We start from the raw sequence: 25,553 nt of genomic DNA on the forward strand, positions 1-25,553 counted from the left end.
CGTGGATACGTGGATACGTGGATACTTGGATACTATTGGATACTTGGATACTTGGATACGTGGATACGTGGATACGCGGATACGTGGATACGCGGATACTATTGGATACTTGGATACTTGGATACGTGGATACGCGGATACGTGGATACGTGGATACGTGGATACTTGGATACTATTGGAGACTAAGATACTTTGATACTTGGATACGTGGATACGTGGATACGCGGATACGTGGATACGTGGATACTTGGATACTGTTGGATACGCGGATACTTGGATACGTGGATACGCGGATACGTGGATACGTGGATACTTGGATACTATTGGCTACTTGGATACTTGGATACGTGGATACGTGGATACGCGGATACGTGGATACGTACGTGGATACTTTGATACTATTGGATACTTGGATACTTGGATACGTGGATACGTGGATACGCGGATACGTGGATACGTGGATACTTGGATACTATTGGAGACTTGGATACTTGGATACGTGGATACGCGGATACGTGGATACGGGGATCTTAGATACCTTTGGTTACATGGATACTTGGATACGCGGCTACGGGCACATGCCTACATGAAAACTTAGATACATAGATACTTGGATAAGAACATCAAGGAGTTTTTGATACTCTGGAACATGGAAAACACATGAAGAAGTGCATGATACTAAGTGTACTTTTAGAACGAAGCATCACAGACCCTAATTACCTTATTTTCAGATAATTGACATCGTCACTTTTAATCTGTATTTTTCTTGAGAGAAAAGATAGAAAAGGCTACTTTCATCAGTGAATCGTTAAAAATTGGCTGCTCTCTTTATAATTATAACGAGACATATATCAATTCCCTAAGCCCATATGATTACAATTTGACCAATTAATCTTAATCCTTTTTAGGATTGATTTTATTTAATTAAGTTGATTTCAGTAAACAAAATATAAATAAACTATTTGGATTATTATAGATTTTTCAGTCAACATAAAAGAAGGCTAATATAATACAATGTAACATGTACGAATATGCAGCTTAAAGGTCAAGTCTACCCAAAAAGTTATTGATTTGAATCAATAGAGAAATAAGAAACAAGCCAATTTCATCAAAAAACGTATGTAAAATAAGAAAGTTATGACATTTGGAAGTTTTTCGCTTATATTTCGCAAAACAATTACAATCATGTACAACTCAGTGATAAGTAATAAGACACGAGCAACAAAGAACAACAAAATAGTTAAGTAAGGGGATAATAAGAACGATATACGTTTTGGTTATATTAAAATGACCAATCAATTTCAAAACATTGGTTACAATTCGACAATTAATTTCACTCACTCCTGTTGGTAATTGCAACGAGACACATCATAGGGCCAATATCACAATCCTTTTTTTAAACAAATTAATTTCATTCCTATGTCTTGTTATGTGAATGTCTCGTTCTGATTATAAATTATCTCATATGACTCGTTCTATTTATAATTATTGGCATATAATTTACTTCTTTTCAAAAATTATAGAAAGAGTGAACTTGATGAAGAGAAATAGAAGAGGAATTACAGAAGGGGGAAAATAGGATAAAAGGAGAAGACGGAGGAGGAGAATGAAGAAAAATAGGAATATGAAGTAAGGGAGTGCAATACAAAGTTTTGTGAATGATATATTGCATTATTGGCATATAATTTACTTCTTTTCAAAAATTATCTTCCTACTTATACATCCAGAAGACTATCAAGAGAGCATGGAGAACTGCAATTGTAACAGAACATCGGCATGCAATGACGCCTATGATATAATATCTCGTTTTAAGCATGAATTGGATTAAACTTTAATTGGTGGGTTGTAATGTGAATGTCTCGTTCTGATTATAAATACGGATAAGTATTAGTCCTATATGATTCGTTCTATATCTTAATTTTTATCAAAAATGATTTTTTTTTTAAATAAATATTTTATGAATTTAGACCTAGTTAAAAATTGAATAAGTTGACCGGTTTATGAAAAGACATGACTTTCTTAGCGTTTTTTGAAATGGTGAACAGGAATGTTATATCTGACTAAACAATATTACTGATTCGAGTGCGAAGCGCGATTTAAAATATGTTATAGGGCCTATTGCGATCGGAAACTTCATATTTTAAGTACGTTTTGTACATAAATTTAGACCTAAAAACGGACATTCCTTGCTTTTTTTTGGGGGGGGGGTCTTGTTGTATGCATTAAAAATTCTTTAGTAATTTACGTTAAATAATGTGTTTAATTGCCAATATTTATTATCATCTACGATTATGCTGTAACGAAAAATGCATACACGACATACCTACAGTTACAACATCACCTTATTAATAAACTGGTAATTAGATACTGTCTTGCTCGAATGCAGTATACTGAAAATTTATCAAAATCGAATATAAAATAAGAAAGTTATGACATTTAAAGATACGCTTATTTTCAACAATTGGAAATTTTGAAATATGACGTGCTTGCACAACACATGTAATTCGATTTAATTATGTTAAAAAATGTCACTTCAGAATTCCTTCAGTTCATTGATAAAGAACCACCTGTGAATGCCTTTGAGACTATAGGGATACCGTGTAAGATTAATACCCCAAATTCTTGAAAGGAGGGATTAAGATTTAATAGTGATTACGTAATCTATTGAAGTTAATGACCGGCATGAACGTGAGACCGGCATGAGACGAGGAAAGAAAGATGAAATAAAAAAAGAGAAAAAATGTGAAAAAGGAATATAAGAAAAAACAGAAATTCAAGTTTATATTCCTAATGCATTTTAAGCACTTTGTTTGATCGTGAATGATATTTTATTAATAAGAAATAATAATAAATGATAGCATGTTTATAAATATCGCTTTTCTCAGAACGGCTCAAAACGATTTACAGCATATTATTGTCCCATGATTCATTTCAATCCCGCATGAAAAGTGCACAATTTCCACATCTTGGGAAGCATTCCTTGCATTCATCGCAGCCTCGAAATGGCGCTTGCAAATTCAAGCATACAATAACTTTCGCATCCAACCGGGTACCCATTTAGCACCTGGGTCGAGAGTGGCAAGGTGTGCCGGCAATACGTCTTACCAAAGGACGGTATATAGACCGCGGTGAGAATCGAACACACGACTCACCGTTTACAAGGCGGGAGTCAGAACCACTATACACCACGACTCTTAAAAAAAAGGCTTACCTGAAAAAGTCGTGCACAGAACATGTTTCTCATAAACATAAAATATGAGCGCGAACTTCTTTCAAACATCAAGGACGAAAAGACCTAAGTATTTTTCGTAAAAATGAATAGCGTGCACAATCTTCTTAATTAAAGTATTAAAAGCATGAAGAGCGAAATGAACCAATAATTTTAACAAATTGACCTAGCTGAAACACTGATATCTTCCCGTCTGTAAATTTCTTCACTCTTTTTCTTCTTTTCCACTCTTCTTTGCATTTATTCCATTTTTCCTTTTTACGCAGCCAATAGGGCGTAGAGATCGCATTCGGCCTCCTGGAATTGCCCATTTACATTTTATTTTTTAGTCTATATTTTAATTGGTACAAGAGGAGGCAAAGGCGATTAGACACTGGATTCACAAGTTCGTCCAAAAATTAAAACTGATATTTCTAATCTTACACATTCACAATTTTGGCCAATTATTTTCTGTTCATTATCGCGATTTTTTTTCCTATTTGATTCTATTTCACCTCATTTCATTCATCTCCTTTGTTTATCCAGGGGCCGCGGAACGGTTTTCAAAGTGGGGGGGGGGGGGGGCTGAAGCCCCCCAGCCCCCCCCCCCCGGTTCCGCGGCCCCTGTAATTCCTATTTCTTTTGTGCTGTTTGTATATCTCTTTAATACTGGGAGGGATAAGCCAGCAGCAGGGAGAGGAGGGCAGTATTAGCACGACATTCCCCCTTTGTTTTTCTTTTCCACCATATCATTTTTTAAGTTTCCCTTTCCATTTTAATTATATTTCTTCTGTTTGTACTTTTTTTAAAGGGGTAAGCAAGACCACCTCGCCCCTTGGTCTGCATGTGCCTTTCGAATGCAATTTGCATCCTAACTTCCCGTTTTCTTCCTCTTTTGTAATATATGTATTAATTTGTGGAAAAAACTATTAGAAAGTAATGTTATAAAGGGAGCCTCGACTTTGCTATTAACATATGCAGTCTTTTTAAAGTTACCTTAGATCCGAGATAATTTATTGTCATGTATAAAATGCACAAAATCTGCTTTCAAAAAGTGAATACTATTACACCGACAAACACAATTGTTTTTAGCCTACATATTTCAACAATCAAATAATGTGTGCGCAAAGCGCGAGCTGAATATTTCTTACATTCCCAGCTATATACAGGGCATTCTAAGCACCTTTTAAAATCACGAACAGGATAGGGGTATGACTATACACTTGATGTGATCGCGAAGCGCGAGCCGAAACGAAATTCGACATCTCACGTTTTGTAAATCATGAAAAGGATGGATAAGTGGATAAATGGATAACATTCCTACATTAATAATTTGATAATCTGATCTGAAACTGGAACAAGATTCGTATCTAAATAAATATGCGTGCGTGTGTTTAGATTCAAACCTAGAATCTGGACATTCTAATTACATTCTTTATCATAATAGCAATAATAAGAGCGCGATCCGCGAGCTAAAGATATTTGATTTTCCGATCCCCCCAAAAAAGTTAATTTAAGCGCAATTACGAATTGGATATGGATCCTGCTTAATAAATGATGCGAGTCAAAGCGCAAGTTGATATTTTTATCAATACATATATTTCCAGTTGCGACCGGGAAATTTTAAGGACATTTTTGTTTTTGTCGAGAGATGAAACTTGTCGATATTCCGTTCTGAAAAAAAAACCGGACAATGATTATTAGGAAATAATGAAAATATTATTATCTTACTTATTAATCTAATAAGCCCAATGAGGTCGCGAAATTAATATCAAGGTAAAAAAACTGGATATTTTGTAATCATGAAAAGGATGCATGGGTTAATATACTTTAAAGAATACTTTAAAAATAATGCGAGCGCAAATTGCAAGCCGAAAATTTTGATAAACTGTCAAGAAAGAGGAATTTAAAATAATTTGTTACAATTGATATAGGTATACATTACTCCCCAATGAAAATGCAAGTGCGCAGCTTTAGCTGATACTATTCAGAATCAGATAAGCCTAAAAAGGGATATTTTTCAAAAAAATATGGAATACACGAAGAGAATAGTTACTTGACGAATTAAATAATGCTAGTGCGCAGCGCGAGCGGAAAATGTCGATATTTAGACCATAAAATATAGTAATTTTACAGAAAACTATAAAATATATTTGTAAATCAAACAAATTGAAAACTCAGTGTCCGAGAAATATTTCATATATTTACTTCAAAACTTGATATTTTAAGCTCAATATAAGCCTATTGAGCAAGTTATGTATATCATAGATTAGGCAATGTGAGCACAAAGCGAGCGAAAATTTAAAATAGTGACATGAAATCCCCCCCCCCCCTCATCTTATTTTATTCACTCGTCTTACTCCTCTTATTTTCCCTCTTCATTTTCTATTCTCTTTTCTCTTCTTTTTCCTCTCTTTCCATTTTTTCTTGTTTGCTCGTTCCAAAAAGTGGGGGGGGGGGGGGCATTTGATATCAAATTCCAAAAAGTGAGGGGAAGCGTCTCCCTGTCCCCCAGGGATTTCCACCAATGTATGCAATTTGATTTGAAATAAAAGAAAACCCTACATCGTCTTTGTAGTCGATTTTTTTTTTAATAGCGTACTTTCATGACGAATTACTTCATTCTCGCCTGCTCCTAAATCGGATTTAATAAGAAAATCAATGTTTCTTTTAAAAAAACCGCACCCCAAACCTCAAATAACACCCCTAAATTCATTTTAAAAAAATATATGAACGATAATTTTCTTGGAGTATTCGCAATTTGTCCGAAAATTATTCTTATTGTCCTCGTCCTTAAATTTACCACTCGTGACGTTGTCCTAAATGTCTCCGGTTCTGTCCTAATACGATCTGCATGCTGTCCGCGCCGAACGCCGACAAATTTATTTAGATAATCTTGTCCCAGGACAGTTCCAGGAATGTCCTACGACAATACGCAGACAGTCCTGATCGTGTCCTAGGACAAGATCATTTGCATAATCTTTTACGGAATTTGGTTGCCGACAGCATGCCGAAATGACAAAAGTAGCTTCCGCAACCCTTCCTGGTCTTGTCCGCGCCCTAGTGGAAAACCGCCTTAAAAAAACAAGCTGTGTGTCTCGAACAATTAAATGTGAGCGCGAAGCACGAGCTTAATTTTTTGTATATTGACATGATAAAGGAGCATTTTGACAAATTTTGGAAAGAATTTCCAAAGAGGATAGGTATCTCACAAATCAAACAATGCGAGTGCGCAGCGCGAGCTGGAAACTTTTATATAACAATTTGTGTAAATCAAACAAAATAATGAAAGCTTGAGGTGCGAGCTAAAACATTGTGTGCAAATTGATTTCAGAACTGGATATATGAAATGTCATTTAATTCTCTTGAATGGGATTCATTACAAAGGCAATGCGAGCGCGAAGCGCGAGCCACTTCCATTCACGAGTAGATACCATGCGCGACCATGGGGTCTCGAAAAGCACCCTAAACACGTAATTTCCATATTCTGAAAATGCGCCCCTTAACAAGTATTGGCGCGTGAAACCCTACCCTTAACAAGAATTGGTAACAAAACGATACTCTTGGCAAATGTTCCCTGAAATGAACCCCTAAACAAGTACAGGAATGTTTTATTGTTACGGGTCCTTCGGTCGTCGGCTTTACCTTATTTGGTTTAGTACGACCCCACCTTCTACACCTCGCGCAAATCGTGACTCTAAATACGAAGTGTTGGGGCAAAAAGGACATCCTTTATAAAACATTTTAATTTTGTTTTATCATCCCCGCGAATTCGACCCTAAACACGTAATTTTCCTAGCGAAATAGATACCCTTTTTTCATTATTTTTGTGTTTTTGACACCCTTATCACGTTACGTACATAACGTGCCCTATCGTGAAAAAGACATCCTTTTTACGGGTTTTTTTTTTGGTCGCGCATGGTATCCACTCGTCAATGTAAGTGCCCCCCCCCCGCGGGGTTCAAACAAGGACAGAAAATGAGCTATGCCTATATTATACGAATCGCTTCATATTTATCCTCCTAAACATTCAGAATCCATGTCATATTCATCATAATCTCTAGATTTATAGAGAAAAAACAGCAAAAATATTGCTCTACAATTCTAAAAAGAAGGGTATATACATGTATATATTATTTTAATTATACGAACCAAAAGTCCAGTTTTCTGTCTAATAATTTACTGTGAAAATCACAAGAATTTGATTTTAAAAAAAATAGGTAGGCCTGTACAATTTTATTTTTAATTAAAAAAGAAACAAAAATAGAATGGACAAGAAAGGAAGAATATAAAAGAGAAAAGAAAAATATATAAAAAAAAAAAGAAGAAAAGAAAGGAGAAAAACAACGTAAAGGAAAACAAGTACAGGAATGTTTTATTGTTACGGGTCCTTCGGTCGTCGGCTTTACCTTATTTGGTTTAGTACGACCCCACCTTCTACACCTCGCGCAAATCGTGACTCTAAATACGAAGTGTTGGGGCAAAAAGGACATCCTTTATAAAACATTTTAATTTTGTTTTATCATCCCCGCGAATTCGACCCTAAACACGTAATTTTTCTAGCGAAATAGATACCCTTTTTTCATTATTTTTGTGTTTTTGACACCCTTATCACGTTACGTACATAACGTGCCCTATCGTGAAAAAGACATCCTTTTTACGTGTTTTTTTTTTGGTCGCGCATGGTATCCACTCGTCAATGTAAGTGCCCCCCCCCCCGCGGGGTTCAAACAAGGACAGAAAATGAGCTATGCCTATATTATACGAATCGCTTCATATTTATCCTCCTAAACATTCAGAATCCATGTCATATTCATCATAATCTCTAGATTTATAGAGAAAAAACAGCAAAAATATTGCTCTACAATTCTAAAAAGAAGGGTATATACATGTATATATTATTTTAATTATACGAACCAAAAGTCCAGTTTTCTGTCTAATAATTTACTGTGAAAATCACAAGAATTTGATTTTAAAAAAAATAGGTAGGCCTGTACAATTTTATTTTTAATTAAAAAAGAAACAAAAATAGAATGGACAAGAAAGGAAGAATATAAAAGAGAAAAGAAAAATATATAAAAAAAAAAAGAAGAAAAGAAAGGAGAAAAACAACGTAAAGGAAAACAAGTACAGGAATGTTTTATTGTTACGGGTCCTTCGGTCGTCGGCTTTACCTTATTTGGTTTAGTACGACCCCACCTTCTACACCTCGCGCAAATCGTGACTCTAAATACGAAGTGTTGGGGCAAAAAGGACATCCTTTATAAAACATTTTAATTTTGTTTTATCATCCCCGCGAATTCGACCCTAAACACGTAATTTTCCTAGCGAAATAGATACCCTTTTTTCATTATTTTTGTGTTTTTGACACCCTTATCACGTTACGTACATAACGTGCCCTATCGTGAAAAAGACATCCTTTTTACGTGTTTTTTTTTTGGTCGCGCATGGTATCCACTCGTCAATGTAAGTGCCCCCCCCCCCCCGCGGAGTTCAAACAAGGACAGAAAATGAGCTATGCCTATATTATACGAATCGCTTCATATTTATCCTCCTAAACATTCAGAATCCATGTCATATTCATCATAATCTCTAGATTTATAGAGAAAAAACAGCAAAAATATTGCTCTACAATTCTAAAAAGAAGGGTATATACATGTATATATTATTTTAATTATACGAACCAAAAGTCCAGTTTTCTGTCTTATAATTTACTGTGAAAATCACAAGAATTTGATTTAAAAAAAATAGGTAGGCCTGTACAATTTTTCTTTTAATTAAAAAAGAAACAAAAATAGAATGGACAAGAAAGGAAGAATATAAAAGAGAAAAGAAAAATATATTTAAAAAAAAAAGAAGAAAAGAAAGGAGAAAAACAACGTAAAGGAAAAGGAAAAGTGTTTAAACAAGGACAAAAAAAATGAGCTATATGCCTGTATTGTCTTGAAAATGATTTTTTTAAGATGACTGAGACACGTACTGCACTGGGCCATGTTAAACCAAGAAAAGAATATAAACCAACAAAATTCTACTTTTAGTTAACGACAGATCGACCGACTGAAATGTGGATGAAAATATTTTCTCCCTTCTTTTCCCCCTTTTCGCGAAAGGTGCATGGATCCTCCCCTGTATAACATACCCCCACGACTCTCCCTCCTTCCACCCCCCCCCCCCTTTGGCGAAAGCTGGATACTCCCCTGTACCCCCTCCCCCGTATCCACAAACATTATCCCAGCTGCCCGTATCCTCGTATCCACGTATCCGCGTATCCATGTATCCAGTTATCAGTACGGGAGTAGTATCCACGTATCCGCGTATCCACGTATCCTCGTATCCATGTATCCAGTTATCAGTACGGTAGTAGTATCCACGTATCCGCGTATCCACGTATATTCGTATCCATGTATCCATTTATCAGTACGGTAGTAGTATCCACGTATCCCAGTATCCACGTATCCTCGTATCCATGTGTATCCACGTATCTTAGTATCCATGTATCCGCTTTTATCTCAAAAACGTAATTTCTAAAAAAGTTAACAAGTACCGGTACGTCGTATCCGTTGTTTTCTCGTTTTAAAATCTAGAGATTTTTGTAATCGATTCATGACATTGGATTCTAAAGGTAAGCCCTTTCTTCTTCTTCTTTTGCTTGACAAAGTTTTGGCGAAATACCTTTAGATTGTAAATTTTTAGATGAAAACCTTTTTTTTTTCTTTTTTTTTTTTGCTTTTCAAAATTTTCTCATGAATTGTGCCTCCTCCCTTTAGAAAAACCTGGATCCACCCCTGCACAACGTAAAGCTGCCCCCCCCCCTCCAACACATAACTGCACAGCCCAACAACCAATGTAACGAACATTTTTATAATAATTATATAAAAAGATTTGGTGCAGCATAAAATATATAAAATATAAAGGTATATGCTGGGGATAAAAAGGACATAAAAATAATTGCATTATTCTGTGGCCGCGGCGGCGAAAGCATAAAAATATTAGATTCTGGATTGGCGGTGTTCCGGCGGTGTTGAAGCATGATCTTCCGCCGCCAGTGCCAGAATGTATATTTTTACGTACTTCGGGGGGGGGGGGGGGTAAGAAATATTTCCATCCACATTTCTTCCACATCGGCTGATAAATGCTTAATTATTATCATTTAGGGGGGGGGTGTCCCATGCAACTAAAGTCTGAATTTTTAAGTACATCGTAGCTTTATTCTTAATCATGGACCTACTATGGCCTAAATTAATGATGCGAGCGCGAAGCGCGCAAGGTAATGTTTATTTTTATATTTCGCCTTGAAAAGAAATATAGGAGCGCGAACTTTTTTATGAACATGAACATCTTAAACGGGTCATTCTACTCACTTTTGGTAATCACGCAGGGTATGTTCATCTTAAACAATTCGATTTGATTTATTGTTCTCGTAAATGCGTATTAGCATTTTCATAACAAAAGAAACATAATATCGTTTAAAATTTTGGCATGAATAATAGAGTGTACTTATTAAAAATATGATTCAACCCACACACACCAAATGATCCACACCCAACATATTATGATATTAACAATTAGCAGGATCGAGGATTGTCATTATAAGCACATTGCTTGGAAAAAAATAACTGAAAACCCGAGATTCAAACTTATTAAATTGCATTGATTATACAACAGAATGGTGCGAGCGCGGAGCACGAAGAACGAGTTGAAAATTATTAATATTTTGACATGAAGAGCTGAATCGGGTCATTCTAATCAAATACGGTCTTATGGTAAGTATAAAGTTTATACGCCAAGCGAGCTGATATTTGTTGAAATTAAGATCTTAATACGAAACATTGTATAAACTGTTTTGGAATATTGCTGCATATTTTCCTGAATAATGATAAGAGCGCATGTAAAACGCAAGCTCATTTTTTTTTAAAGTATATTCGCGATTGATTTTTTTTTGTATAATGATTTCTACTTTTCTGTTTTCAAATCGTTCCTCTTTTCTTATTTCATTCACTTTTCTTCTTCTTATATCCTTTCTTATCGTTCCTCTCTATTTCCCCTTTCTCTAGGCATAGATAGCAAAGCCCCAAGAAACTCCAGAATCCTGAGACGTCCAGATGGTATTTTGTACAAAAAAATGAAGTCACCAATCTAAAAATGTCACCTTAATCCGATTTTAAAATATGTGGAAAGACACATGCAGGGTTCGGCGACAGGGCATATAAAGTTTAGGAATAAAATAGAGAAATGCGAGTAAACGCAAAGAGTTGAATTTGAAAAGTTTTTAGATTTTATATTAAAATCCTACATTTTTATTTCAATAAGCATGTTCGTGATATTACTTATAACCCCTTATAACATTGCATTATGAAGGGTTATATATAGATATTCCCGTGATGCACATCAGTGTTTCCACTCCTCCCGAAATTCCGAAAATTTCGGGAAATTTTACCTTTTCCAGGAAAGGTTCCGAATGAAACAAATCCATGCAGGAAATTTCGGGAAATCCAAAGATTACAAGTAAACAATAATTAAACATAGCAACTGTCAACATTCATGTTATATTTTTAAAATTGTTTGCTGAAAGTTTCGGCTGGCTACATTTTTGTACAATTTTTGTTAAAATCAAACTAAAAATTCTAGGAAATGTCTATAAATTCGCGAAGTTTGTTTTGGATCTGTGGAAACACCGATGCACATGGCCTTTGTAAGCGGGGGTGCTAAATCACCTCCAAGATTTATATGGGGGTGATGTACAGGTTTGATCCAAACACCTTCATTTTGGTGCGGAAAACAAACTTTTTATTTTTTATTGTATGATTATTTTGCTTTAAATTTTAAGTATTTTCCTTTGTCAAAACTGCTATTTTGGTATTATTGGTTTTAGTAAACATGTAATATTCATCTTTTTCTTATTTTTATTTTCACATTTTTCCTTTCTTTTCTTTTTTCTTTCTTTCTTTCTTTCTTTCCCTCTTCCTTTTAAGGGGGTAACTACCCCACTTATCTAAAATTTAGGAGTGCGTGCCCCTTCCCCTCGCTTCCATTTATCGCTACCTTTCCCATTCCCTTCGTTAGTCTGGTAACCTTATTTCGACGTCAAAGAGTCCACTCTATTGTTCTACAACACAACGAACATGACTAAAGAAAGAAAATTGGGAGAGAGAAGTAAAATGAAAGGATCTGAAAACGAAAATAAAACGACGTGTGACCAGGTTGAATTCTCTTATTCACAAAGTGCAACCCTGGACATGGAGGAATGGGGGGTCTGAACATGTGATTTTTGAAATCTTGAAATGAAAATCATTACATCATTATGGAATATAAACAGGGGAAAAGACAAACAAGAACATAGCAGACATTTTCGTTTCTAATATTAAAATGTCCTTTATTTTTTCTCCTATTTCTTGTCTTGTCCAAGGTTGGAGGTTGGTTGCTAGCGACCCCCTCCCTTCACGCTAGCGCATTTACACACTGACGAGGCGGATCGGAGAGATGAAATCATATATCTCCAGAATGGACGATGAAAAAAAATAAAATTATTGAAAGGGGGAGCGGGAACGCTATAGATTATGCCTATACCTGCGGCCCCCTCAAAAAAAATGGAGACGAGGGAAGTGGAAGGGGCGAGTAGCGTATAAGTTCTAAGTAATGATAATAATAGTAATAAAACAATATAATATTTATATAGCACACGTGTCCATCTTGTTAGGTGCTCAAGGTGCCCATGTATTATTATCACTGCTTGATTCGTGTGATCAAAACGAACATACCTATATAATCCTTTATTTGAGCCCCTCCCCCGCGCAAACGAAAAACACTACGAACTTCCACAACCATGCAAGGGAGAGGGGGGGGGGGGAGAAGTGGTGTTCATTTTCAAAAGTGATTATATTATTTTATTTTTTGCTCACGAGCTACACTCCATCGTAAATGTTCAAAATGTTTGTCGGTATAGCCCTTGATTCTACAAATGTATATCGGTAACGTGTACCGACGTCAGCTATACGGCCATGAGTCTTGGAAGTGTTCAACACTCTCCTCAGTCACATTTTCTTCCACCATACCCAGGGCAGTACAGGCTTTCATCAGTTAAAGGTAGGGGTGGGAATTATCATTCACACTTTCCCGATAGGCCGCCAAAATCATTTTTTTTTTTTTTTTTTTTGGGGGGGCATTATTCACGTTATTATTTATTTATTTATTTATTCATTTATATATTAGAGGGCTTGACCTAATTAAAGATCGAAGTTCTAATACAGTCTTATCTTACCTTATCTCATGAGGTCTAAATATATCACATGCAAGCTAAATTTATTGTATATTTTTATTTAGAACTGAGAATTGAATATTCTGGGCAGTTATTGTAATCATGAAGAAGATGCGTATCTAACGAAAAGATTCGTGCGAGCGCGAAACACAGAAGTAATTTTTAATATACTCACCTACAAAAGTATTCGTTTTGCAGTGACTCATGAATGTACATGTAATACAAATCTCACCAATCAATAAAATGCGAGAGCGAGTTGTACATTTTCAATATCTGGGACAGAAAAATGTATATTCGAATCACATTTTCAACCATAAATTGGATGGATATATAAGCATAACTTTATGATGCGAGCGTGCATGAAGCGCGAACAGAAATTCAAATTTTCCGCCCGAAACTCGGACAATCTAAGCACTTTTTCTGTCATGTACAATATGAGTATTATTGAGAACTGAACATGTTAACCACGTTTTGAAATCATAACCAGGATGAGTATGTAATCAAACAATTAATGCGAGCGCGAAGCGCGAGCTGATTATTTTTTTTTAATTCAGATCTAAAAACTGGAAAGTTCAAGTCCGTTTTTTATTTAAAAAAGAAACGTCATATTAGAGAATTAGACGCGAGGTGATTTTCCCCCTGGATTTAGACCTAAAACAAGACATAAAAAGCAATGGAACCATGAACAGAATGGCTATATATATATATATATATATATATATATATATAACTCAACAATCGATTAGAGCGCGGAGCGCAAGCTGATATTTCTTCCGACATGAAAAGTGGACTTTATTACATGGCGTATCTAGCCGGGGCGGCAATGGAGGCACGTGCCCCGGGTGCTACTTTCAGTGGTGCAAAAACGGGAGATAGATGCAAAGAAAGAAAGGAAAAAAATGAATAGAAAAAGCAAAGGAATTAAGACGCTGAAAAAAGGAATACCGCTGACGGTAATACCCCCGTTCTCTGTACCATTAATGCACTTTTCAACATAAAAAAATAATCTTGCATGTCTTTACCCAGGGATGAATATTCGTGCAACTTTTAATTAGTGATATACTTATATTCTCTCCATGAATTCCAACAAACACTCCTTATAAAAAAAAAATAGTTTTTCAAACTCAAATGTCATAACTTTTCATCTATAGCTACGAGTTTGCATTATTTTTATACCTTTCTTTTCATTAATTCTTGCAAACAGTTCGGAAATATAATTTTCTGGTTTGTCAAAGCTTCTCACCACGCTCTGATTTTGATGAGGGAGATAAAAACTCTCCATTAGACATTTTTAGGTGAGGATATACAAAACATCATCTCGCGCTCACATTAGGGCCTACCCCGATGAGATACGTATCCTTTTCATGAATTCCTACAAAAAGCCCCTAAAATTATCCATGCTTTGATTTCCTCCCGTTTAGATTTTTCAAACTCATTGTTCTTTAACCTCCCACAAAAAGATTGGACAAAACTTCAACGTCTACAAAACTCTGCTGCCCGTCTCCTAACATACACTAAAAAGTATGACTCCATCTCGCCAATCCTCCAGTCCTTACATTGGCTGCCTGTTGATAAAAGAATCTCCTTCAAAATTATTTTACTATTATTCAATTTATTCTCTCTTCCCCCACATATCTCCGCAGCTCTATCTCAAAATATCAGCCTTCACGCAGTCTCCGCTCATCATTCTGATGCATTATTGCTCCAGACACCCAGAACCAAACACAAATGGGGGGATGCATTCTCTGTTATAGGACCAAAGCTATGGAATCGATTGCCTATCCAATTACGCCAAATTTTCATCAACAGAAACATTCAAGTCCCAGTGAAAACTAAATTTTGATCTCCCATTAACATTCAGGAGAATTCAAATTCTATTCTTTTTCGTTTTCTATTGTTGTTGGGTGTTGTGTTTATTTTTCTACAAGCGCCATGAGCACCGAAAGGTGGACGCGTGCGCTATATAAGAAGCCACCAATATTATTATAATTATTATCATTATCATCATTATTATTAAGATTTCCCCTCAATATTAATTTTTCAGCTCGCCCCTCGTGCTTGCATGAAATGCTTAATTAGACAAGCATCGATATGTCCCGATTGTAGGTCTCAATATCAATAATTTGCGGCTCGCGCTTCGCGAATGCGTTCATTGTCTGGATATGCATCATGTTAATTATTACAAAAAGTGCTTAGAATATTCCTTTTTAAGATCTTAATACTGAAAATAATAGGCACGTGCTTAGCGCTCGCATACGTTGTTTTCGTTAGATACGCATCATTTTCATGATAAAAAACCTGACCCCGGACTAGAATATTATGTTTTATTTTGACTGGTCGAGTGCAGAGTATATACACAATAGACCTATATTTTGAAAGGGGTGCGATTTTAGCACTTGCCCGGGCCTCGTTTGTTCTAGATACGCCACTGTGGACACGGTGGACATTAAATTAAACAATGCGAGCGAATAGCGCGAGCTGAATATTATTATGGCCCGACAACTGGACATTCTAAGCAGGTTTTTTTAATGTAAATATCAAATTATATGTACCTCAGTAAACAATAATTGCAAGCGCGAAGCACAATAAGCTATTTTTTACATGTAGACATAAAAACTAGACATTCCTTTTGCACTTCTTGTAATCATGAATACGAAGGGTATATCATGCTCAACAATATATATTTTTTTATATATAATTGATCATGACTGGACGTTGTAAAACAATAAAGAACAAGCTGTTTGGAGCGCGAACTAAATTTACTGACATAAAAGTGAATATTTTAAAAGCGCTGCCCAACACGTAAGAAACTTGTGAAGATGATAATGGAACAGTCTGAATGATGCGAGCGCGAAGCGCGAGCTAACAATTTTGGCGACTGGGACATATGGCCGGGCAATTTTAATCACTGTACGTAAAAAAGAATGGGCTTGATTGTAAGGCGATTTAGACCTAAAACCTATATACATTCAAATCTCTCTCGGAACATGAAGCAATTAATTAGAACCGCCCTGTGTGACAGTATATTCTAATCACTGTCGGTATATAGCATATATATACACGGAGTAATGGAACATTCCTTCGTGACCCAACAGTTATATCATTTTTCCGGTAGGCGTCAGTCCGACAGCCTCTTTTCTTTTCATTTTTTTTCTTTCCTTCTTCCACTTTTCTTCTTTCTCTTCTTCCACATCCTCACTTCTATTTTCCCCCTCTCCCCCTTACCCCGACATGGGAAGGGGGGGGGGTCATACCCTGTTAGAGACGGCCTTTCAATATCGACGGAAATACAATTATGCTCATTCACAATAATTTGTTTTAAAATACACGAATTTAAGTGTATTGTTATGTGATAGTTGTGGTGATGATGTATGACTAATTGTTCCATGGAATTTGAATGTTTCAGTGATTGGATCGAGCAGAAAAGGGAACTTTCGTGATTGATAACGTTTGACTAATTACACTATTTCATTTTTCATTATTTTCCCCAAATGAATGATATCATGAGGATATATTATTTTACATTTGTTTTATATTGATTTGTTATACTCGTATTTATTAGAAATTTTCATATTGTAATGCTAATTTAATTAATTTATTTTTAGGGACCCCGGGGAAGAACAGGTTGGCTATTAATAGCCAATATGAAACGGGTCTATCCCTACGATTCTGTATTACATGCATTGTAAGCTTCATTACTGTTATATTGTTAATTTGTTATATTGTTTTTCTTTAATTATTTGATTATGTAATGTTATTTTGTTTATATTTATGCATTTTTTTAATCGTGAATAAAACCAACCAACCAACCAATATAAACAATACCAGATCGAAGGTAAAGGATGCTTCATATACGCTGAGGTTTCATATACGCTGAGGTTTTATATAAATTGTATGAAGAAAATCAATAACCAATTTACAGGTTTTCAGGTAAACGAGCTAGAAAAGAACACAAAACACTATTTTCACGTAAGGTTCATATAGTAATCAGGGATGTGTAAAAAAAAATCAGACTTCTTTTTTTACTGTAAAGAATTTACGGAAGGAGGATCGAGAGAGGGGAAGCAGAAGAAAAGAAAAGAGCGGCCGAAAGAAATGGAAAATGTGAAAGAAAAGTGATATGATTTGAAAGATGTCATGAGCGGATTATATGGCGGAGAAACTGAAAGAATTATTGACCCCAATCATGGATAAAATTAAATACGATTCCTACCCCTTACAAAAAAACCATTCAAAAAAAAAAAAAAAAAACCAACAAAGTTTATTGATAATAATTTGTAGGTCTAATAGTCATTATAGTCCGGGGTCTAGGAGTTGAGATGTTTTGGGTTTGCAACTACCCTATCTACCACGTTCCAAAATAAAGTCCAAAACGGATAGGCCCCGATCGATCGGAGGGGGGGGGGGGTACGTTGATCATGTTGATCATATAGTTTCTCCCCGGGAGTTTCTCATAAGCATCTTACGTGAAGATAGGCCTACCGAAGATTTTGTTGGGATGGGAATATCTTTGTTTAGTTGGGGGAGCTCGTGGAGAACGTAAAAACACACACACACACACACACACAAAAACCACGATGGTGGATGTTTCCATGCCAGGGCCCAGGGGGGGGGGGGGGAGAAGGAGAGGTCACTGCCTTTATTCCGAGTTCCTACCCAGCTATGCCCCGTGCATGTAAACATGCACATGACACACGAATGCCTGTGACTACGTGGACGTAACATGACCAGAGTGGAGTTCGGATACATATTACAGCTCCATGATATTGCATTACATGGAGCTATATTGCATTCTCTTCTCGAACCAGTCGACGGACGTTTGCTATATCGTGACCAGGTAAAAGAGAATTATCAACAACCACAAGGATATCTTGTAGTGCATGCAAAGATAAACTAAAGAAAAGAACAGAGGGTTTTTTTGGGGGGGGGGGGCACAATATAGCTTCTGGAAAATCACGCTCCATCCCCGGCCCCCATGATCCACAAAAAAAAACTACTACTACTCTACACTGTAGATCCGAGATTGTATTTGTAGCCCCGGTTTGTCGCGTTCTTTTCTGTTGTTGTCGTTTTATTTGCTACTAATTTACGTCGCCAAAATATAAATTCATCAAAATCCCATGGTCTGTAAGTCTACAAAGTTCATTATGAGGCATACATGTAGCATATTCAAATGTACAGACCACAGACGGAATGGACATTCTCGAGTTCGACACAGTTTGACAGTATGATCATGGACCTATGATATTCTCCCAATGTTATGCACAAACGACACACACAGCTACACCCTTTCACACAGTACAGGCAATAAGCAACGCACATGCATCGATCGCTTATCGCACACACCGAGCGGAGACACAGAAAAAACCCAAAACAAACTAACTTCGCCCACGTACGTCACAGACCACGCAAGAAGCGAAATTCCCCGTGGTAAGCTCCGCCTACTTTCTTGCATACATCACAAGGTGGCGCTATATAATATCGATTTAAATTGGAAACAGAATCATGAATCAACCGTCGAGAAGTGCATTTTTCTCTTCAAACATTGCCTCAGATTTTCAGTTTTTAAAAACACTTCCCGAGCATGTTATGATCCCAAACTTTCACATGGGTATTTTTGAGCTGTTAGTCAAATGTTCATACCATTTTCAAAAAGCAATATGATAATTTTTTAAATTGCTCACAAAGTGAAACAATCCCTTTAACCACTTGACATTTTCATATTTTGGTTGTCTTCTGTTTTCATGCAAAGGTATGTTTAGAAATACTCTTAACACTAACAGTCGTATTTCTTGCATTATATCTGACAAATAAAATGAATAAATTCGATTTTTCACACGCAGCCTCTCATTTTTCCTTTTTAGTCTAATACAATCAGACACATTGATTTTGTTTACTCCATTCAAACCCTATTTTTACCTCAACAAATAACATTTAAAGCAAAATTATCACTTTAAATAAGTATTCTATAAAAAATCAGAATATTGAACTAATACAATGTCGAAATTACTAGGTTACTTCAATTTTTATGTGCGACAAGAGTCTCTTTCGTTAAAATATCAATGAAAGGTATCTCTAAAAGGGCACTGTGTTCTAGATAAGGGAAATAATGAAAATTTCGATATTATCAAGTTATGGTTATGACTCTTTAAAGTTTTTTCTCGTTTTACCTCATAAAGTAAGCTCGATACATCAATTCTACGATCAGTAATAAATAAAAACATATTTGATCTCCATTTATCAATAACAAACGATGTCGGGGACTTGAAAGACAAAATTGCCTTCGTGAAACGAAAAGCGCTGATATGTCGCCAATCTTCCTATCTCGGAAGAATGGTCCTAGGATGTTCCTACGTATCGCTCATCTCGTCATGCAACAGGCCCGTGGTTAATCAAGTATTACTGAACATCCTGCCTGAGTTTCAGGTCACATGACAAAGGTCATTTAGGGTCAATGAACTTAGAGACCATGTTAGGGGATCAACATCAAAATCTTAAAGGACAAGTCCACCCCAACAAAAACTTGATTTGAATAAAAAGAGAAAAATCAAACAAGCATAACACTGAAAATGTCATCAAATTCGGATGCAAAATAATAAAGTTATGATATTTTAAAGTTTCGCTTAATACAGTTATATGCACATCCTGGTCAATATGCAAATGAGGGGACTGATGACATCACCCACTCACTATTTCTTTTGAATTTTATTATATAAAATATTTCAATTTTCTCCTTATTGGCATGTGAAGCAAAGTTTTATTCCTCCCTAAACATGTGGAATGACCAATGTTTTGATATTTTGTGGTTCGACCAAGAGGGTCCTTATTGTCAAATCTTTAAAAATCTAAATATTGTATAATTCAAACAATAAAAAAAAAAAAGTCGTGAGTGAGTGACATCATCAACTATCTCATTTGCATATTACTGAGTTGTGCATATACCGGTAACTGTTTTGTGAAAAATAAGCGAATCTTTAAAATGTCATAACTTTCTTATTATATATCCGATTTTGATGAATTTTTTTCAGCATTATTGTTTTGATATTTCTCTTTTGATTCATATCAACTTTTTCCTGGGGTGGACTTGCCCTTTAACCTAAGTCCTAAGGTTAAGTTTTTGAAATTTTGTCATAACTTCGAAAGTATATGGACCTGGTTCATGAAACTTGGCCATAAGGGTAATAAAGTATTACTGAACATCCCGTGTGAGTTCCAGGTCACATGACCAAGGTCAAAGGTTATTTAAGGTCAATTAACTTTGGCCAAGTTGGGCGTATTTGTCGAATTACCATCATAACTTCAAAAGTTTATGAATCTGATTCATAAAACTTGGACATAAGAGTAATTATATCACTAAACCTCCTGTGCGAGGTTTAGGTCACATGACAAAGGTCATTTAAGGTCAATAAACTTTGGCCATGTTGGGGGTATTTGTTGAATAACCCTCATAACTCTAAAAGTGTATTGTTCTAGTTCATAAAACTTAAACATAAAGAGTTATCAAGTATCACTGAACATCCTGTGTGAGATTCAGGTCATTTAAGGTCAAAGAACTTTGGCCATGTTGGAGGTAATTATTAAATTGCTGTCATAACTTTCAAAGTTTTATGGAAATAGTTTATGAAATGTGGCCATAGGAGTAATCAAGTATCACTGACAAGTGTTAGGTCACATGATCAAGGTCAAATTATAAACGTAGTATTGTATCGTTATATAAATGGTATTTTTTATGAATAATTATTTTATAGTAACTAGTTTTCAAAGTCAGCACTGCTGCACTATATTGAATTTGCGCAATGCAGGTGAGACTGCCAGATGCGCTCCACTTGTAAAAATTAATCACCGGAGATGACAAACTGACACGTGACAGCCGAGTTTGTTGTTTATAGTTTGGCTTTTATCAAGGCTTTATGATTAGAATTTTTGATATCCTGGTCAATCAATGTGAGCGACAAGTTAAGATCGTGCACCAAAATACAATTTGCGATATGAAGACAGGTTGTAGAGCAGCTTAAAACTCGCAATAAATTGCTACTCTATATTTAAAGGGTGATGTCGTCATTCAAGATGGCAATTTACGGTACTTCCGAAAGGACCGAGGATGACTATGTGTTGATCATTATTTGATAGGAATTTGCGCTAACTGCGGTCTAAGGTAGGTTTTTTCTTTATATTTTCTTGTCAAATTGGATATAAGATTTTAAACAAAATGACATTTATGTTAAAAAAATCGGGTTTTCACGGGTTTAGATCTAACATTACTGCTAGTGCTAATACGTTGTCTCTACGTACAGACCTCCAACACTTCAGTCTATGGTAATGTATGGTAAGTGGGGCCAACATAGTTCAGCGGAAAAATCAATGTACAGAGACTGAAGCTTTTGATCTTTAGAATCTAGATCTACTCTACTGAAGATAGACCTATAATAAAAACCGTTTTCGATTTTTAAGAAAATGACATTTCATTGATTTTTTAAAATTCACCATACATGGGAAGCTGCTGGCATATGACGTCACAGCTCAAAACTTAACTTAAATTAAATTATATTAACTTTTAAACCGGGGGGGGGGGGGGGGCACTTCCATTGACGAGTGGATACCATGCCTCACCAAAAATACACGTAAAAAGGAGCTCTTTTTTTAAGATAGGGCACGTTACATACGTAACATAATAAGGGTGCCAAAACACTAAAATGATTTTAAAAGGGTATATATTTCGCTAGGAAAACTATGTGTTTATGGTTCAATTTGCAAGGGTATAAAGAATGTCCTTTTTGCCCCAACACTACGTGCTTAAGGTCCGATTTGAGCGAGGTGTGTTGGGTGGTACTAAACCCAATGAAAGTAAAGTCCGTGACATAACAATTAAGATATTGTACTTGTTCAGGGGGTCAGTTCAGGGAATACTTGTCAAGGGTACCATTTTGTTTCCAATACTTGTTAAGGGTAGGGTTTCACATGCCAATACTTTTTAAGGGACCGTGCATTTTCAGAACATGGAAAATACTTGTTTAGGGTGCTTTTTGAAACCCCATGGTCATGCATGGAATCCACTCGTCAATGGAAGTGCCCCTTCCCCCAGGCTTTTAAAACCTTTTTATCCTTCAAACCTTCACCAACATTTTTCATTATTTTTTTCTGCTATTTTTGCTATAAACTTGTCAAGGTGAAAGTAGACATGACTTAGTCTTCCTCTGAGTGTGAAAACAGCATTATCGTGAAAATGGGAACCAGTTGAACCAGTTGTCCACCGCATGCTTATTGACACGACAAGACATGCCCTAACTACATGTAAGTAACATTAGGCTACAGTGGCTGCGCTGCTTCATCACCACCGCTAAGCTGGGGCTGTTCCTCGATATCGCGATCTCCAAGATTTATTGTGTCGCTATTTTTTCTCTACTTATTGAAATTGGGAACCAGTATGGAAATTTAACCATAAGGTTGTGTATGCTGGTTCTCATTTTGAAGAGTAACTTTTAGATGCAGAGTAAGTTAGTTTACTCTTGAAATGGGAACCAGTGAGGAAATTCTCCATAGATTGGTACACTCTGAAGCCCATTTCGAAGAGTAAAATAAAACACTTTACTATTGAGATTTATTTCATCAGTGATAATTCTGAAGAAATTTTCAATTGTAAACTTTCTATACTTGTGGAAATGGGAACCAGGTACACCTTGGTGCAATTTTAAATCAATCAATATAAGAATCTTTAAAAATCCAAACCGCTTTTTTGTTGGGAACAATACATTGAGCGGCCTATGGGGCGTACAAAATATACATGTAATAATAATAATAATAATAGCCGGATTTATAAAGCGCTTTTTGCCTGAGGATACAAAGCGCTGCTATTATTACCCCGGCTTTAGCTCGAGCTACCATCACCGGCGCTCAGTGCATGCAAGGAATTCATCCTGCCGGGTACCCACTCACCTCACCTGGGTCAAGTGCAGCATCTAGGATTCGAACCCACGACCCTCTGTTTCAAAGGCGAGAGTCAGAACCACTAGACCACGACGCACCCATGTAGGTCCCTCAAACACACTGATGTACATGTAAGCTGTCTAATTTGGGGATTGAGCAATTAGTCTGGTAGGGAGGTAGGGTTCCCATGCACCCGAATGATATATTTTTTTAACCTACATTTTTGTAATCCTTAAGATGTCTAGTGAATGAATTTTGATGTTCCCAAAACGAAATATTGTCCCATGGGGTTCAAATTCAAGATGGCGTCCAAAATGGCCGCCATATTCATGGGATTTGGATTTTCGTACATAGATTCCGACACAAACATTCATTTGCCACAAAATTAGTGTCATATGAAAGATAAATGAATTTTCTACAAGTTGATACTATTCATGGGTGATGAAATGGTAATTCGGCTGAGATTTTAATGAGAAAAGTACAATTTTGAGAATTTTTCCAAAAAATTGAAAATTTGTGAAATACATGATTTACCATAAATCTAAGGAAAATAAAGGAATCGCCTCGAAAACTTTTAGAAAACTTTCCTAATATACAATTATTAAGTGGACGAAATTCCAAATTGATATCATTATTAGTCACAAACTTATTATGTCTCAAACTTGAAAATTCAATTTTCAGAAATTTAGCTTTTTTACTGCATATCGGAGACTTGGATATATTAATGTATATTGTCACATTTTCAACCCAGAAAATGGAAAAAGGCCTTCATAAAATGCGAAATTATCTATTATTTTGTTGGTAGAATTTACTACAATCCCTTTATTCTTCGATTTCAAGTCGGTTAATATAGTTTTTAAAAGAATTAAGACTTTTGGCCAAAATTTGTATGTTTTTGGTAAAAAAAATTGCACATGCACTGTTATTGATCAGATTTATTACGAATATCAGTAATAAATGCACAATCTCAACATTCGATATGAAAGAGGATGTATCAACGAGAATATTTGCAGGCTTAATGCCACCATAAGTATCTTCATTTGCTTCAAATAGAAGGAAAATATGCTGAATGTATTGAGCGATTTTGCGCTAAAGTGAGGCCAAAAAGCAACCTTAGTGTGGCAGTCACATCCATGAAAACGATTGCAAAGTGATGAATGCTATGTCATTCAAATAATACAATAGCTTGGATCAGCCTCTCGCATCGATTGTGTAGGTATGACTAACACACCGTAATGTCCAGTATGTAATGTGCATGGTAATAGAAATGTATCTGATTCAGAAGGATGCAAAGACAAAAAAGGTGTTTCTGTTACATTATAAAGAAATTTATTAAATATTGTATCTTGGAAACAGTTATAAGATACACTAGCACTGCAGGTAATAAAGATGAAGTTCTTACACATCAATACACAGCTCAAAGGAATATGTCGAAGCTACCCCCACTTTATCTGTATTTTGAATCTATGACCTGTATTCCAAAATCAGGTTTATCTTCGAACACAAAATTAGTGTCATATGAAATATGAATAAATTTTCTACAAGTTGGTATTATACATAGGTGATGAAAAGGTAATTCGGCTGATCTTAATAAGAAAAGTGCATTTTGAAATTGTTTTCCTCAAAAATGAAAATTTGCAAAATACTTGATTTACCATGTATCTAAGAAAAATAAAGGAATTACCTTGAAACTTTCTAGAAAACTTTCCTAATATACAATTATTAAGAAATTGATTTTTTTACTGCATTTTACAGACTTAAATTACTATATTGTCATTATCTTTACCACCCCTTTTCACCACATTGATAAGTTTTTCTAACCTTCACCTTTTCAATCCTGGAGTCGTATACTGAATGAATTCATTTTGATGTTCTGAAAACTTGAATATTGTCCCTTGGCCGCCACTTTGACGGCCATCTTGGATTCTGACAAAAGAACTCTTACAAATATTTTGAGGGTGTTCTGAGTATGAGAAATTAATTGAGTGGGTTATCTTTATTCTTTACAATTTAAATCAAACAATTCTGATACATTAAAGTGCCAAAAATGACAAAAACCTCTTTCTGTTGACCAATGTAAAGAAGGGGAAGGCATTTTTGGAACATTGAGATGTGTATGGCTGTGTTATTAATCTATTTAATATTTTCAAAAGTAGAAAATGTGGT

This window comes from Lytechinus pictus, chromosome 7, assembly GCF_037042905.1.
Source record: "Lytechinus pictus isolate F3 Inbred chromosome 7, Lp3.0, whole genome shotgun sequence".
NCBI classification, from domain to species: Eukaryota; Metazoa; Echinodermata; class Echinoidea; order Temnopleuroida; family Toxopneustidae; genus Lytechinus; species Lytechinus pictus.